A 12,976-nucleotide genomic window follows, 5' to 3' on the forward strand; every position below is an offset into this window, starting at 1 on the left:
TATGAACTCAGAGTTAAGCTGAGGAGCAGAATAATTCTTCAATTATATCAGAGGTGGATGAACTTTCTCCTTTTTTTTTTTTTTTTCCTCATCTGCTTTTACCTTTTACCGATAGAGGCAACAGGTTTTACATGGCATGCTGTACATAAACACAGAGAACAGGCCAGGAGGCATTTTTGTTAATATTTTTGTTAATTCATCACTTCAGCTCAAGATAATTCCTTGATGCCTTTAGGGGCTGTTCTTTCAGAATATCTGCAAGGTGATGTAGAGTGTTTATGAATATTTGCAGAAGGTATCTTGCTCACTGTAATTATTCTTACACTAAACAGCTGAGAGAAGCAGATTAGTCTTCAGTATCATCACTGTGCTGATGAGTCACTCAACTATTATTCCAAAGGAGACTGGGCAATTTATTTTGCTGCCCCATTGTCTTCCAAAGGCTATCAATATTACCTGGTGTCTGTTGAGCATTGATAGTATTTAATGTTTTTTAAGATATAAAGCACAGTTCTTCCTGTTAGAAGTTAAAATCCTACAGGAATCTGGTATTTGGTATGCAATCTCACTGTGAAACTGCAAAATAAAATTGATCGCAATTTTTAATCATTAATTGTTACAGATTTAATTGACCATTTTATTGAGGACAGTATGGAAAAATATAATGAAGCTAGGATAAAGCTTAAGTGAAATGTATAATTCCATACATATATATATATTTATAAGGTCATTCTTAAGCACAACAGGTAAAATCTTCCACAATGAAAAAAAACATATCAGAGAAACAGGGCTGTTTCTTTTGAATGAGTGTGTCGTGGTTCCGCTCGAGTGGGCAGCTGAGCTCCACCACAGCCGCTCTCTCACTCCCCCTCCTCAAACAGGAACGGGGAGAAAATACAATGAAAAGGGCTCAAAGGTTGAGATAAGGACAAGAAGATCACGCAGTAATTATTGTAATGGGCAAAACAGACTCTGCATAGGGAGATAGTAAGATTTATTGCTTATTACTAACAAGCTAGAGAAGTGAGAAACAAAAAGCACCTTCCCCCCCCATCCACCCTCTTCCACCTCCTACCCCCCAGTGGCGCAGGGGAACAGGGGAATGGGAGTTATGGTCAGTCTACAGCACTTTTTCTCTGCCGCTCCTTCTCGGTCACTCTCGTCCCCTGTGCTGTGGGGTCCCACCCACGGGATGCAGTCCTTGATGAACTGATCCAGCGTGGGCTTCCCACAGGCAGCAGCTCTTCCAGAACTGCTCCAGATATGGGTCCATACCACGGGGTCCATCCCTCAGGAGAAAACTGCTCCAACCTGGCTCCCCCACGGGCAGCAGCTCCTGCCAGGTCACCTGCTCCTGCGTGGGCTCCTCTCCACGGGCTACAGGTCTGGCCAGGAATCTGCTCCGGCAGGGGTATTCCACAGGCGGCAGCCTCCGTCGGTGCAGGGCCACCTGCTCCACCGTGGTCTCCTCCATGGGCTGCAGCGTGGAACCCTGCTCCACCGTGGTACTCCATGGGCTGCAGGGGGACATCCTGCTTCACCATGGTCCTCACCACAGGCCGCAGGGGACTTCTGCTCCAGCGCCTGGAGCACCTCTCCCCCTCCTTCTAAACTGACCTTGGCGCCTGCAAGGCCATTCCTCACTCCTCTCACTCTCCCAGCTGCTGTGTGGCACAGCGTTTTTTTTTTCCTGTCTTAAATATGCTCTTACAGAGGCGCAAAACAACATTGCTTATTGACTCAGATCTGGAAAACAGTGGGGACCTTACCAAACATGGGGCAGCTTCTAGATCCTTCTCACAGAAACCACCCTTATGGCCCCCTGCTACCAAAACCTTGCCACGTAAACCCACTACAGTGTGGGATATTTTCAACTACTTGTTCATAATCCTATTAAATTTAAATTAATGAAGTGGGCATTTCTATGGTAAAACTTCTTTCTTGCTGAAATAGATATTTAAAATAGCTCAAGAGAGCCACAGTTCTTTCACCATAAATACCTATAGTTGAGTTGAATTAGATCCTTGATGAGTTTCTCATTACGACTTCTTGCTTGCTCGGCCTGGGCCAAGAAGAGGTTTTCTGGACAGACCTTCGAAGAAGCAGATAAATGTGAAAATTGAGAAATAGGTTGGCTTTTTAATAAGAGTTACATATGGGATGTTGCTAAAATCAATTATATGCATTTAACTACTTTCAAACTGTTATGGAGATACTATATAAGAATCCAAGAATAGTTGGTCTCTGATAGGGCAGCAATATAGTTTGAAGAACATTTTGCCCAGATTAGCATCTACCATTGAAAATTCACTTTCTCTCTTAAAAGGAAACCTAACCTCACAAGCTCAGAGGTGGATATGTAAAGTTAGACAAGATGAGTGGCTCAGAGTGCACTAAGAGATTACTGCAAATTTGTAAGCTTTGCATGACTGCAATGATTAAATTCAAGTTAGGTAAGGCAGGGCTGAAGTGGAAGTGGTGAGAAAGGCAGCATCTGGAGAAGTCGAGGGGAGAAGCACACCTCCACTGAGTAGAAAAAAATGCATGTACCTTTGCTAGCTTTGCTAGCTTAGTTCAGTATTCTAATTGCAGCACTTCTTGTGTGATCTGAGGACACAGGAAAAACCACTAAGGAGTTTTTTTTCTTTCTTTTTCCTAATGCTTCTTCTTCTGGAAGCATATTACCCCAGACATTTCTTGCTCCAGCACTCCAGCATAAGAAGCACTTTTTTTTTTTTCTTTTTTTTTTTTTTCCACATAGCACACACAGCATGCAAGAATTTATCAGTCTCCACATATTTTTGTTTTCTGAAGTGTGAAAGGAAACAGTGACACAATTCTGTGCAGTTCCCCTCTTCCTGTAAGGCCTACAGCCATGGTCTGGAGGTGGATAATTCTCAACCTTAGACCATCTTAGTCAGATTGATGGCATGGACTCTTGCCTTCAGGCATGCTCACACAGCACCTGTTTTTACTTCTCAACTCTCTCCAGTGGGGTTGAGAATTTTTGGTGCTCTACCTCATAGACATAGAGAAGAAATTAAAAAAAATATTATGGTCAGAGCCCAAACATTCATCAGTAGATATGCTCAGGCATTGTGTAGGAACACAGAACTGGGGTAATGAAACCCTATCCACGTGTCACTGAGGACAATCATGTATAGAAGTTAAACTGAGAAGTTGCCACAACATGGGTTTGTCCCACAGCATTCCTCTCTCACACTGCAAAGATCTGATAGTAGATCAAATGCTCAGTGTGTCCAGGATAATTCACCAGAACAGGAACAGTTTGCCAATATACACGTGACACAAATCAGTGTTTTCACCATGGTCCATGTGATTTGGCAGTTAGAGCTCCAGTAACATTTACTCCTTGAAACAATGATGAGAAAAACCTCTCACACAACACAACTTGCTTTATCATAAATATGCATGAGCTGAAGTCCATTCTGTCAAATTATAATTATAATTCAAGCTATGTGGAAGACAAAAAGTTATTTTCTTTCAAGACTTACTAATTAACTAAGCAGACAGATATGTACCACAGTGAAGAGGGTATCTGACTTGCAATTTATTCTTGTCAAATAGAAATGTTTCTCACTCTCTTTTTTATTTTTCTTTTCATATCTTTTAGTAGAAATGAATTTTCTAGTCAGAACAACAGCTAAATAATGCAGTTTGCAGTAGATAGTGAAAAAAAGCTCATGTACTGTCTTCACCAAGGTCTAATGACTCATACAGGTGTTAACGATGAGTGAGACATGACTCTTAATGCAAGATCACTAGGTCGTTGGGTTCATCTATTTCACATTGTCTTCCTCAGGTTGTCAGGAAGAGTTTGGCCATGAAGTGCAGTCACCATTGCTCATTCCACTGAGTGTCATTGCTCTTCGTTATACCATGTAATGGGTATGAGTGTAACTCATTTTCTCCCTTTTACTTTAAGCATCATTGACTGTTTTGGGTCGCTCCACAGTTTTCTGAAGTTGGCTGATCTCATTTGTGGCATTTGAATACACCAAGCTTGGTAAAATACACACCAGAATTACCACAAAACTGTGACGGATTCAGTTTGAAATTAAGATCTTTAAATCAGGGTGTCTTCTGTAACATATGTACTATGTTTATTCCTCTCCATTTCTTAGGAAAAATTGGTTCAGTGATGATGTGCTCCTTATAATTTCTGGTGTGAACTCCACCAGGTCTCACTGACTCAAATTCATTATTTGATATGTCCTTTTTGTGTTCCAGCCTGCATTTGTACCTCCCTGTTGAAGTTCATGTGAATCATTAAGTCTTTTTTTCCAAATAAAAATCTAAGAAGCTACTGAAAACTTGACTATTATCTATATTATCTCTCATTTGCTCTGCAAATAATATCAGGTGTTACTAGACCTGTCCTATCCTTTGTTCTTCTAATTTTCAAACATTATTTGAAGGAATATTTTCTTATTGCTTTTATGTTACCCACTAAGCAAAACTCACTTTTTACCCTTTTATTATTATTATTATTCACATAAGCTTATGGCTTTCTTTATATCTTTCCAAGTCATGCTCACTATTTCCCAGTTGTATGATTCTCTATTGATTTTCAAGTCTTTAAAGATCTCTGATGCAGTCACAACAGCCTCTAGCTATATTTTTCTTCTTCAGTAGGATGGTTTGCTATGTTTCATCTATTTCAATAACTTTCAAATCTTCTGCTCTCATATTTCTCTTAGATTATCCCAGGAAGTTTTCCTAGTTCCCAGCTAGTGGTACAAACTTTAAGCTCTTTGAGTTTGACAAACTGTGATTCTCTGAAGTTGACTGTTGATTGCAAGAAAACATGGCAGAATCATTCTGGTTTGGAGGGATGTAAGGAAATATCTTATCCAACCTCTTGGTAAGGCAGGGTCAGCTGTGAGATCAGACCAAGTTATTCTGTTTTGTCCAGCTGGGTCTTGAAAACCTTCAAGGACAGAGATTCTAAACCTTTATGGACCATTAAATTATGATAAGCCCCTTCTTGAAAGAGCATATCTGAGAGCTTCACCACCTGGCAGGAAAACAGTAATGTAAAACCAGAGGATTAGGGGGTCATGTTGTCTGATGGAGTCATGTCCACATCACAGATATCACCTTGAGAGAACTTTTTAAAAAAATAGCTATAAGAACTATATTATTGCAATTCAAATGCATCCAGAATGGGAGGGAAGGGAACTGGAAATTCATCGAGTGATCTCTGATCTTTCTTTTTTTCACGGCTGCTTTAAATGCAAGAGTTGGACACACCCAAGGATGGATCCATGACTTCCAGAAAGGTCTAATTGGTGGAAAGTGACATTAAGGACTGAAGAAGCATGAATTAAAAATGAGAGAAGCTTTAATGCTAGCTACTGGGACCTACTATAGCAGATAGAGAGATCGTAATTTTAGATGCAAAATTAACCCAGTTTTCCTATGTCAAACAACACTGTGCTTCTCTTTAAAACAGCTCTATAGATTCTTGCAAAATATGTTTTCTTGTTTACAAAAAGAAATAAGAAATGATGTATCACAGGGGGCATAAAAAGGATAAACTCTTTTTCTCCCAGATGAGACTCTATAAAAAATGCAACAATCATGATTGAATTTAAACTTTCCACTCACATAGTCCTTAGTGTAGTTGATGCTAAAAAACAGAGTTGGGAAAATGGTAGTAAGGGCACTGAGAAAAGGCAGAGGCATAATACTTGCAAGTGACATTGGCAAGGAAGCAGCTTAGTGGATAGGGAATGTGAAGGTGAAGTGGGATATATACATTTGCCTATATGTCACTCTAAGTGAGAATACAAGTTTTGTGGAAAGAGTATGGGAGACAGACTTTATCTGAACAATGAATAAGGCAATCTGGTGGAGACAGGGTGAGTTTCAAAACCAAGGGAGAAATTTTCATTTTAAAGTTCCTCTCCAAGTGAATAAACTTGCAAGTATGCATCTTGCAAGATACATACTTCACATACTTTGCAGCAAACAGCTCCACAGTAGCAATCATTCTTAAATCTGTGTGTCTCTGTATTTGATAGGTGTTTCATCAAGCCATAATGATTTTGAATAGAATGTAAAAATACATTTTGATAAAACTTGTTCTCGTGTAGTTGCTGGAAAATATAGACAATGGGAATGGTGTTAAATCTGAGTTAAGAAAAAGACATGTAACTTCAGACATGTAGGGGTCCACAGAACCACAGAGATGCTCCCATACAGGGTAAGACCCAAATTTGCTTGAGATGCAAAAGTGTTCAGTGAGTTTGTCCATTAATATGGACACTACAACAAGCAAATTGTTCTGAATTATTTTGTGATATTTTGATCAAAGCAGAGGCTATGGCTTTAGCTGAGCTTTGATGTACATTATTATTAGCAAAAAGAAAATTTGTCTGTTACTCTTATATGCAGTAACTTTGGTACACCATCATTTTTTGCATGTAATTTACCGATTTGGGATTAGGATTACAAGGCTTTATTGGGTCAAGTCTGTTGGAATGAATCAAAGTCTTAGACACATGTTCTTTCTTAGTGAAAGAAAGAGGAAATTGACTTTACAAAGCTCTGAAAATCCCAGATAAAAAAACCGAATGACTAAGAAGTTATGAAATATCATTTCTTACAGAATCTTAAAATTTCTTACAGGATTCCTGAGACATGAAAAACCTGTTCCTGACCTTGCTGAACATGCTAAAGAACATGAATGACAGATTTTTCATTGTACAGCCAGGAGGAACAAGAAGCATCGACAAGCTGTTTTTGTCTACTGAGAACTAAAGGAACAGAGCAATGTTCTGTGCAAGCAGGGAGACAGACAAGACGTTAGCATCCTTACTCTTACCTGATGGTCATAGAATTCACTTCAACAGTAGCCACAAATAGAGTTGCACTCTGATGAATGAAAATACTAAAGCAAACTTTCAAACGAGGGATAGATTTAACTTTATGTGGTTGTTATGTGGGAACACAGTTTGAATACTCAAGACAAATGTTTGACCTGTTAGAAAAACCTTCTAGAAATGTGAATATAGACTTTATCAGATGAGAAGTACAGCTTTGGGGAATGAATATAAATGAACAGAAATACTTCAATAAATAAATACATTTAAATTTATAAATTTAAAATAAATAAGCAAATAGATAAATACTCTGACAAAATCAGCATTTTTATAATGTCTGGTGAGTCAAAATGTGATGATAGCTTCTAAATTAATTCTCTCCCTTTTTAGATTGCCATTTGTCAGAATAAATGAATGAGCAATAAAGACTGGACTAGATTTATCACTGAAAATGACTGGTTTTCAGTGTGTATATAGTGTTGCTTTGTTTCTTTTGCTTCTTTTAAACCTCATATTAAAAAGAATCACTTATTCTCCCATCTTCTTGTTTCTGTTAAGAAACACGAGTCATGCAGTCCTTGGTTATAATGTGTAGTGTCTGCCTTAACCTATTCTATAAAAGAGATGGATTCTTTCACGAGTGCAATTCTAAAAGACTTAACTAAACAATTCCTGTACAATTCCTGCAACTGTAACTCTTGTTAATACATCTGTAGTATATTACTCTGATGAAAAATAGAAGGAATTTTACTTTGTCTAGATCAAATGATACATGCATAAACAGACAGATAGATAACCAAACAGATGTATGATCTTGAAGGCTCTGTTATAATCAAGACTCTGGTATTTTGATCTCTCTTCTGTCTTCAGTCACAACAATAAAAAAAAAAAAAAAAAAAAAAAAAAGCGTAACATTAAGAATTAACTAAGGTGTTAAAGGCATATTAATATCAGACTTTAACATGTATAGCTGATGTTTCTTCCAAGACTCCCAAAACAGACCACCCTTGGTTTTGAACTCTGCACACTTACTTTATCATATGACCCTGGAAAACAAGGGCAGGACCATTCTGTTGTCACAGCAAAACCCACCCAGAGAAGTACCCCAGGGTGAGCTGTTACCTGATACAACTCAGGATAAGAATGTCATATGTGTCTGTACAAGGTATTTTGAGAAGAAATAACAGATTATAAATTAATACTGAGATTACTTAGCCATTCAGTTGTACAAAACCTTTTATTCTCTTGCATAAGCATGTACTAAACAGTTGTTCAAATTATATGCAATAGTCTGTAGTTCAACTTAGTCAAAATACAGCAACTTGTTGAACCTCCAGTTTCTGTGAGTTTGTCAGAAACAGTGGAATGAGGTCTGAGGTGAATAAACCCTGGCATCCCTTCTTCACATGGGTTATAGCACATTGCCCACTGCACTGCAACGTCATTCAGTTCTGCTAAAAGACTGGAGTACTGTAGACAGAAAGGGGCTGCCAGATTTCAACAGCATTTCATTCTTCAATTAATCCCTAGCACAGCCACTTCCTTTCCAGTATTGATAGAATGGTTGGCAGCAATGGAAGAAACAATTGCAGCACATTTAACATTCTCAAAGTCTTTATCAGATTAGGGTTTTTAGCTAAAAGGTGAGAAATAATCTGCTGCTGAGTGGATTGGTGCCCCTAAGCAAAATGCTGAGGTGCATGTATTGCTGCTCAAGATAGCATCTCTTTGGTAGCTGCTCTGGACTTCTGCAGTTTCCTTGTTCTCCAGATGCTGTAGGCAATTTGGAATTCTCTTAATTGAAACCTTAAGGTATTGTGGGAAGATAGCAAACATGTGAAGAACATTGCCAGATATTTTTGTATCATTTTACCCTTAATTAAAGGCATAACACAAAATAATGTCAGTAAGAGAAAAGATCTTTCAATACCTATGAAGTTTAGAAGCAATAAGTAACAGTTTCAATAGCTTCGTCCAATTGACTATAAACATTAATTTACATAAAATTTTATAATTCATATAAGCTTTCTGTGTAAGTATATTATGTATATGTAATAGTGTTTATTCTTTTTGTTGGATCTACCCACACTATTCTCCAAAAAAAAATTACTTGGAGAACTATCCAATCAAAATAAAAAAATCAGTCTTCTACTCTTTTTAACATATAGAATCTATGAATAATGATTCTATGATTCTAAAAGTAAAAAGAGTAGAAGATTGAATTTTTAAAGCTCACTCTTCTTGCATCTTGCTTTCCTCCTCCCTCTCTTGTTCTTGGGCAAAGAACTTTTATGATACCTACAGTGTAGGGGACATGACATAAATGGAACTCCATGAGCCAGTTTATTGAGTGGAAGAATAGAGTGAAAACAAGTCTGATACTACTCCAAGCAAATGAAAAATTGATTAGACATTCTACAACACAAAGATAATTCCTGAAAATTAAGACAGATCCAGAGGATAAGGATATATAAGAAAATCCATATACAGCTTTCAAAAAGTGAACTGGCACTATATGCAGATATAATTATTTATTTGTTCTAGCATTACAAGGTACCAGATCCAGGAAATGTGAAATTCCAGGTTATGGAACAAAATACATTTTATTTATCCCTTCAAGAAAGTGTTGGATACTAATGAGGCTCAGTGAAACCAGAGCAGAGATAATGCAAATCTCTGAATAAGTGATGTGTGTATTCCTAACTCAATAAATGTAGTTTAAAATCTGTGGGTATTAGTTACAGGATCAAAGAAGAGCAGAAGAGCTTAGTCTTGTTTTGCCTTTCTACAATCAAAATAGTTCTCTTAAAGTAGTGTATATTACCAGTAAAAATATTACATGTTCCAGAAGAGTAACTAACAACAGTAATTATCTTGTCAGATATAAAGGTTTCAGAGAAAAGAGTGCCAGTACATATTGATTCTGATGGAAAACCTCCAAAATCTGCCATGCAATTGCTACAACAGGCAGTTCAGAAGCAAGGCACCATAAGCTTATGACTCATCTGTGGCCTTTAAGAGGTCAGAGTGTGTAGGATAGAACTGTCTGTGGGTTTCATTTCTTAGCAGGAATGGAGCCACAGGATATGATCAGCTGACGCAACAATACAAATAATCTCCCAGACTTCGTTAACAATTGCATACTCCAAAGAGACAGTGTCAGAATAGATGAAAACCCACCAAATTCTGCAAAAGACATATTGTCAAAGCTGGCACACAATTTCATGCTACTTTCTGTTTTAGCTTGATTTGCTATATTCCGTTGGTATTACAGCACTTTCAAAAAGGAACATGCCAATGAATAGCTAGACTACAAAACAATCTTTATGACCCTATGCTAATATAGGAAAGATATGCCAATGAAAGAATAAAAGTGGTACAATGAACATTTGTCTAAAAGTATGTATACAGTCAAAATGTGATGTAATGTAATTTATATGTAGCACATAATTTACACACTTTGCCAAGTGTTAGAACATGACTGGTTCTGTTAACTAGGTGACATTAACTTGTTTTTCCTGACTCTGTGTATGATTATAAAGTGATAAATTCAAGATCTCCTTATTTTTGTCCTATTTCATTCTCCATTGGATGCTCTCTTCATCTTTCTTAGGTGGACCTTATTTCAGTTAAAATCTCTGCTAACTGCAACATTCTTACTGCAAGCCAGCAAGCTTAAATCTGAAAACAGCATGCAGTCTGTATGAAACCATATGACTGCAGTCTGACATAGACTCATCTTTGTGTACATATGGCTTTGTTACATGCTCACCCTTGCAATGTGAAAAGTTTTGTTCCCATTCAATGAAAGAAAAAACACACAAATAAAACAGAATTATCAGACTGTATGGTTCTTTACGTGGTGATTTCTCTCTCTCTTTCTTTCTTTTCTTTACATCCCAAAAAAAAAAAAAAAAAAAAAAAAAAAAAAGAGCTATGAAAATCTGAAGTAGATTGCCTGAGAACCAGTGTAATAAAATTGTCATGTTATTTTAATAATATAAGGAAATAACAAGAGTCTTTCAGCAGAAGATGATGGAAATGCAATTAGGAGGGAAAGTGTTTAATCTCCTCATTATATAAAATTTTCATGTTCTATTTCCTCCTGTAGAGTAAGAACCTTAACCCTGACGTGGTGATAAAAGTAGAAGATCTTTCAGCAAGGAATCATATTGATTTTTTTTATTAACCGTGTGTCCTGAATGATATATATATCATATCACAAGTATATATATATATATATATATATATATATATATAAACTTCACTTCTTGAATAATCGAGAAGAAATCTTCCAAACGGCATGCTATTGCATGGAAAACATTATCCAACTGATCACAGCTTGGGGTGGTGTCACAAGTTAGGGTGGTGTGACTGCACTCAGTTCCACAAGGCACCTGGCCAAGTCCTGGAAACTGCAGGAAATTGGAAAGAGGAATTGGACAGTCAGACAGACTGTCTGATCCATCCCCAATCCCATCTATTCCCAAGAAAGGGATTCCAGTGACTTCTGTATGTTACAGACATTTGTAGATTATCTCATCCTATAAAACCTATGAGCACTGCTGAACTTACTGAATACAAGATGCCTAAATTAATTTTGCTCTTCAGCTGCTCAGGGCACTCATGATGCCATGACACCACTACTTCTCATGTATTAATGAACATTTCCCACAGTGCCACTGATAACAGGCAACAATTACTATCTTCATCTGTACTTGGGGAAATGCATCACACAGAAATGAAATAGGATGCAGAGCCAGGGGCAGAGATCTAAACATAGGTGTAGAGGTAAGCTAAGTGTCTGAACTCCTGCAGGAATTAAAGCCCGGAGAGCAGTGAAGCGCACCTTACAGCAGGTATCACTAAATTGCACTGTAGCCTCCATTTACAGAACTGTTCATTCACTAATTATAACCATTGCTTAATTTCTTGATTATAATTGGAGCTTAGACACTTAAGCCTGTTCAGTTATTTCAACACAGGTGTCTAGGGTCATCTGAGGTCCCCTTTGACTTCCAGCTACTTCAGCAGAAGCACATGGGTCTGATATGATAACCCTGCATAAATGTGTCAGTTCCCCCAGAAGATGTAATTGGACAAGACTCCTGTCTAGGAGCAGAAGAACAAGGAGCCATGTTCTTCTATCAACACTCTGCAATTAGGCGCCTTAGTCTCCAGATTAATTCCCACATAACCTTCCTGTGATTATAAGGAAAAAGAATCACAGCCAAGAATTAAACCCAGCTATTGAAGAATTGAATCAATTTTAACACTTTAATCAAAAGACCATCTACCTCATTTCATCTACCTCATTGGAGTTTCCTGCAGCAACCACAACCTGTTTTCCCTGTGTGCTTTACCTGAGTGATGTCTATCCATCTGTAGTTCATGTCACAACCATAAAGCAGTTCTTCTTTCCCTGAGGAACACTGATAATAAGAAAGAATCGTTTTAAAACCCTGATATACTTTGCACTTTTGACTACTGCGTCATTACTCATGCCACTGCTTCTGATGAGACAAATGAACCAAGCCAAAACTAGGTGCTTGGAAGTCACAGCTGCCCAACATGTGAGAGACACTGAGAGATAAGAAGGACCTCCTGCAGCACATGGGCTAATGCTTCACCATCCTTTTTCCTAACTATCCCCAAGTCTAAGAGAGGGAACCAGGGCACATCATTTGGGGATTCAGTTCTGCTTTTAGCTGTCTGAAAATAAATCACTGCAATGTGATGTATTTGTTTGTAGGAGGAAGCTTCTCTTGTTAAGAATCAATTTAGCTCAACAACAACTATAGTAGCATTTGAGATGCTGTAAGATCTACCTAACTAATGGATGCAGGCATCTTTCAGGTTCTGTGCCAGCCTTGCGTGGCTGCACTGGGTGGGTCACAGGGTGACATCCTGAAATGACATCAGATGTCTCTGTGGGGCATCTGAATCAAGCTTTTCTTGTTGACTGACATTAGTGTTTTTTTTATTGATAAACACTCTGGCAAGCACATACTGTGTTTGCAAAGCACCAGATCCCTGAGGTTCTGCTCTACACTGCTTGCTCATTAAATACAATTTTATTTTTTTGACTGTAAATATTAAATAATAGCCCATTTGCATTGCTACTGGTT

The sequence above is a fragment of the Aythya fuligula genome, chromosome 1 (genome assembly GCF_009819795.1).
Source record: "Aythya fuligula isolate bAytFul2 chromosome 1, bAytFul2.pri, whole genome shotgun sequence".
Classification (NCBI taxonomy): Eukaryota; Metazoa; Chordata; class Aves; order Anseriformes; family Anatidae; genus Aythya; species Aythya fuligula.